Source organism: Balaenoptera acutorostrata, chromosome 4 (assembly GCF_949987535.1).
Source record: "Balaenoptera acutorostrata chromosome 4, mBalAcu1.1, whole genome shotgun sequence".
In the NCBI taxonomy this organism is placed as follows: Eukaryota; Metazoa; Chordata; class Mammalia; order Artiodactyla; family Balaenopteridae; genus Balaenoptera; species Balaenoptera acutorostrata.
In genome coordinates, this window is record NC_080067.1 from 37,116,677 (window position 1) to 37,122,886 (window position 6,210).

Genomic DNA, 6,210 nt, shown 5'->3' on the forward strand with positions numbered 1-6,210 from the left:
TTCTCTTTCTGACTTACTTCACTCTGTATGAAAGACTCTATGTCCATCCACCTCACTACGAATAACTGAATTTCGTTTCCTTTTACGGCTGAGTAATATTCCATTGTATATATGTGCCACATCTTCTTTATCCATTCCTCTGTCGATGGACACTCAGGTTGCTTCCATGTCCTGGCTATTGTAAATAGAGCTGCAATGAACATTGTGGTACACGAATTTTTTTGAATTATGGTTTTCTCAGGGTATATGCCCAGTAGTGGGATTGCTGGGTCGTATAGTAGTTCTATTATTAATTCTTTAAGGAGCCTCCATACTGTTCTCCATAGTGGCTGTATCAGTTTACATTCCCACCATCAGTGCAAGAGGGTTGGTTTCCTTTTCTCCACACCGTCTCCAGCATTTGTTGTTTGCAGATTTTTTGATGATGGCCATTCTGACTGGTGTGAGGTGATACCTCATTGTAGTTTTGATTTGCATTTCTCTAATGATTAGTGATGTTGAGCATCTCTTCATGTGTTTCTTAGCAATCTGTATATCTTCTTTGGAGAAATGTCTGTTTAGGTCTTCTGCCCATTTTTGGATTGGGTTGTTTGTTTTTTTGATATTGAGCTGCATGAGCTGCTTGTAAATATTGAAGGTTAATCCTTTGTCAGTTGCTTCATTTGCAAATATTTTCTCCCATTCTGAGGGTTGTCTTTTCGTCTTGTTTATGGTTTCCTTTGCTGTGCAAAAGCTTTTAAGTTTCATTAGGTCCCATTTGTTTATTTTTGTTTTTATTTCTATTTCTCTAGGAGGTGCCTTAAAAAGGATCTTGCTGTGATTTATGTCATAGAGTGTTCTGCCTGTGTTTTCCTCCAAGAGTTTTATAGTGTCTGGCCTTACATTTAGGTCTTTAATCCATTTTGGGTTTATTTATGTGTATGGTGTTAGGGAGGGCTCTAATTTCATTCTCTTACATGTAGCTGTCCAGTTTTCCCAGCACCACGTATTGAAGAGGCTGTCTTTTCTCCATTGTATATTCTTGCCTCCTTTATCAAAAATAAGGTGACCATATGTGTGTGGGTTTATCTCTGGGCTTTCTATCTTGTTCCATTGATCTATATTTCTGTTTTTGTGCCAGTACCATACTGTCTTGATTACTGTAGCTTTGTAGTATAGTCTGAAGTCAGGGAGTCTGATTCCTCCAGCTCCGTTTTTCTTTCTCAAGGTTGCTTTGGCTATTCGGGGTCTTTTGTGTTTCCATACAAATTGTGAAATTTTTTGTTCTAGTTCTGTGAAAAATGCCAGTAGTAGTTTGATAGGGATTGCACTGAATCCATGGATTGCTTTGGGTAGTAGAGTCATTTTCACAATGTTGATTCTTCCAATCCAAGAACATGGTATATCTCTCCATCTGTTTGTATCATCATTAATTTCTTTCAATAGTGTCTCAGTTTTCTGCATACAGGTCTTTTGTCTCCCTAGGTAAGTTTATTCCTAGGTATTTTATTCTTTTTGTTGCAATGGTAAATGGGAGTGTTTCCTTAATTTGTCTTTCAGATTTTTCATCTTCAGTGTATAGGAATGCAGGAGATTTCTGTGTGTTAATTTTGTATCCTGCTACTTTACCAAATGCATTGATTAGCTCTAGGAGTTTTCTGGTAGCATCTTTAGGGTTCTCTATGTATAGTAGCATGTCATCTGCAAACAGTGACAGGTTTACATCTTCTTTTCTGGCTTGGATTCCTTTTATTTCATTTTCTTCTCTGATTGATGGGGCTAAAATTTCCAAAACTATGTTGAATAATAGTGGCAAGAGTGGAACACCTTGTCTTGTTCCTGATCTTAGAGGAAATGGTTTCAGTTTTTCACCATTGAGAACAATGTTGGCTGTGGGATTGTCATATATAGCCTTTTATGTTGAGGAAAGTTCCCTCTATGCCTACTTTCTGGAGGGTTTTTATCATAGATGGGTGTTGAATTTTGTGAAACGCTTTTTCTGCATCTATTGAGATGATCATGTGGTTTTTCTCCTTCAATTTGTTAATATGGTGTGTCACATTGATTGATTTGCGTATATTGAAGAATCCTTGCATTCCTGGGATAAACCCCACTTGATCATGGTGTATGATCCTTTTAATGTGCTGTTGGATTCTGTTTGCTAGTATTTTGTTGAGGATTTTTGCATCTATGTTCATCAGTGATATTGGCCTGTAGTTTTCTTTCTTTGTGACATCTTTGTCTGGTTTTGGTATCAGGGTGATGGTGGCCTCGTAGAATGAGTTTGGGAGTGTTCCTCCCTCTGTAATATTTTGGAAGAGTTTGAGAAGGATAGGTGTTAGCTCTTCTCTAAATGTTTGATAGAATTCGCTTGTGAAGCCATCTGGTCCTGGGCTTTTGTTTGTTGGAAGATTTTTAATCACAGTCTCAATTTCAGTGCTTATGATTGGTCTGTTTATATTTTGTATTTCTTCCTGGTTCCGTCTTGGAAGGTTGTGCTTTTCTAAGAATTTGTCCATTTCTTCCAGGTTGTCCATTTTATTGGCATATAGTTGCTTCTATTAATCTCTCATGATCCTTTGTATTTCTGCAGTGTCACTTGTTACTTCTCCTTTTTCATTTGTAATTTTATTGATTTGAGTCTTTTCCCTTTTTTTCTTGATGACTCTGGCTAATGATTTATCAATTTTGCTTATCTTTCAAAGAACCAGCTTTTAGTTTTATTGATCTTTGCTATCATTTCCTTCATTTCTTTTTCATTTATTTCTGATCTGATCTTTATGATTTCTTTCCTTCTGCTAACTTTGAGTTTATTTTGTTCTTCTTTCTCTAATTGTTTTAGGTGTAAGGTTAGGTTGTTTATTTGAGATGTTTCTTGTTTCTTGAGGTAGGATTGTATTGCTATAAACTTCCCTCTTAGAACTTCTTTTGCTGCATCCCATAGGTTTTGGGTAGTCGTGTTTTCATTGTCATTTGTTTCTAGGTATTTTTCGATTTCCTCTTTGATTTCTTCACTGATCTCTTCATTATTTAGGACTGTATTCTTTAGCCTCCATGTGTTGGTATTTTTTTTTTTTTTTGAGATTTGGGACTTTTGGACTGATTGTATTTATTTATTTATTTATTTTTTTGGCTGTGTTGGGTCTTCGTTTCGTGCGAGGGCTTTCTCCAGTTGCAGCAAGCGGGGGCCACTCTTCATCGCGGTGCGGGGGCCGCTCTTCATCGCGGTGCGTGGGCCTTTCACTATCGCGGCCCCTCCCGTTGCGGGGCACAGGCTCCAGACGCGCAGGCTCAGTAGTTGTGGCTCACGGGCCCAGTTGCTCCGCGGCATGTGGGATCTTCCCAGACCAGGGCTCGAACCCGTGTCCCCTGCATTAGCAGGCAGACTCTCAACCACTGCGCCACCAGGGAAGCCCTGTGTTGGTATTTTTTACAGATTTTTTCCTGTAATTGTTATGTAGTCTCATAGTGTTGTGGTCAGAAAAGGTACTTGCTATGATTTCAATATTCTTAAATTTACCAAGGCTTGATTTGTGACCCAGGATATGATTTATCCTGGAGAATGTTCCATGAGCACTTGAGAAGAAAGTATTCTGTTGTTTTTGGATGGAATGTCCTGTAAATATCAATTAAGTCCATCTTGTTTAATGTGTCATTTAAAGCTTGTGTTTCCATATTTATTTTCAATTTGGATGATCTGTCCATTGGTGAAAGTGGGGTGTTAAAGTCCACTACTATGATTGTGTTACTGTCGATTTCCCCTTTTATTGCTGTTAGTATTTGCCTTATATATTGAGGTGCTCCTATGTTGGGTGCATAAATATTTACAGTTGTTATATCTTCTTCTTGGATCGATCCCTTGATCATTATATAGTGTCCTTCTTTGTCTCTTGTAATAGTCTTTATTTTAAAGTCTATTTTGTCTGATATGAGAATTGCTACTCCAGGTTTCTTGTGATTTCCATTTGCATGGAATATCTTTTTCCATCCCCTCACTTTCAGTCTGTATGTGTCCCTAGATCTGAAGTGGGTCTCTTGTAGACAGCATATATATGGGTCTTGTTTTTGTATCCATTCAGCCACTCTGTGTCTTTTGGTTGGAGCTTTTTATCCATTTACATTTAAGGTAGTTATCGATATGTATGTTCCTATTACCACTTTCTCAATTGTTTTGGGTTTGTTATTGTAGGTCTTTTCCTTTTCTTGTGTTTCCTTCCTAGGGAAGTTCCTTTAGCATTTGTTGTAAAGCTGGTTTGGTGTTGCTGAATTCTCTTAGCTTTTGCTTGTCTGTAAAGGTTTTAATTTCCCCATCGAATCTGAATGAGATCCTTGCTGGGTAGAGTAATCTTGGTTGTAGGTTTTTCTCCTTCATCACTTTAAATATGTCCTGCCACTCCCTTCTGGCTTGCAGAGTTTCTGCTGAAAGCCCAGCTGTTAACCTTATGGGGCTTCCCTTGTATGTTATCTGTTGTTTTTCTCGTGCTGCTTTTAATATTTTTTCTTTGTATTTAATTTTTGGTAGTTTGATTAATATGTGTCTTGGAGTGTTCCTCCTTGGATTTATCCTGTATGAGACTGTCTGCTTCCTGGACTTGATTGACTATTTCCTTTCCCATATTAGGGAAGTTTTTAACTATAATCTCTTCAAATATTTTCTCAGTCCCCTTCTTTTTCTCTTCTTCTTCTGGGACCCCTATAATTGGAATATTGGTGCATTTAATGTTGTCCCAGAGGTCTCTGAGACTGTCCTCAATTCTTGTCATTCTTTTTGCTTTATTCTGCTCTACAGTAGTTATTTCCACTATTTTATTTTCCAGGTCAGTTTTCTGTTCTTCTGCCTCGGTTATTCTGCTATTGATTCCTTCTAGAGAACTTTTAATTTCATTTATTGGGTTGTTCATCTTTGCTTTTTTGCTCTTTAATTCTTCTAGGTTCTTGTTAAACGTTTCTTATATTTTCTCCGTTCTATTTCCAAGATTTTGGATCATCTTTACTATCATCACTCTGAATTCTTTTTCAGGTAGACTGCCTATTTCCTCTTCATTTGTTTAATCTGGTGGATTTTTACCTTGCTCCTTCATCTGCTGTGTGTTTCTCTGTCTTATCATTTTGCTTAACATACTGTGTTTGGGGTCTCCTGTTCACAGGCTGCAGGTTCATAGTTCCCGTTGTTTTTGGTGTCTGCCTCCAGTGGGTAAGATTGGTTCAGTGGGTTCTGTAGGCTTCCTGGTGGTGGGGATTGGTGCCTGTGTTTTGGTAGGTGGGCCTGGACCTTGTCTTTCTGTTTGGCAGGACTGCATCCGGTGGTGCGTTTTGGGGTGTCTGTGACCTTATTATGATTTTAGGCAGGCTCTCTGCTAATGGGTGGGGTTGTGTTCCTGTCTTGCTAGTTGTTTGGCATGGGGTGTCCAGCACTGTAGCTTGCTGGTCGTTGGGTGAAGCTGGGTCTTGATGTTGAGATGGAGATCTCTGGGAGAGCTTTCGCTGTTTGATATTACGTGGAGCTGGGAGGTCTCTAGTGGACCGATGTCCTGAACTTGGCTCTCCCAACTCAGAGGCATAGGCCTGACATCCGGCCGGAGCACCAAGACTCTGTTAGCCACACGGCTCAGAAGAAAAGGGAGAAAGAAAGAAAGAAAGAAAGAGAGAGAGAGAGAGAGGAAGGAAGGAAGAGGGGAGGGAGGGAGGGAGGGAAAGAAAAATAAAGTTATTATAATAAAAGAATATTATTAAAAATTAAAAAAATTAAAAAGTAATTAAAAAAAAAAGGAAGAAAGAAAAAAGAGAGCAACGAAGCCAAAAAACAAATCCACCAATCATAACAAGCGCTAAAAACTATATTAAAAAAAAAACAGAAAAAAAACCTGACAGAACCTCCTAGGACAAATGGTAAAAGCAAAGCTATACAAAGTCACACAAAATTCACTGCCTCAATTTTGGGATGATTTGTTGTCTATTCAGGTATTCCACAGATGCAGGGTACATCAAGTTGATTGTGGAGATTTAATCTGCTGCTCCTGAGGCTGCTGGGAGAGATTTCCCTTTCTCTTAATCGTTCGCACAGCTCCTGGGGTTCAGCTTTGGATTTGACCCCACCTCTGCATGTAAGCTGCCCTCTGGCGTCTGTTCTTCGCTCAGACAGGACGGGGTTAAAGCAATGGCTGCTTCAGGGGCTCTGGCTCACTCAGGCCTGGGGGAGGGAGGGGTACTGAATGCGGGGCGAGCCTGTGG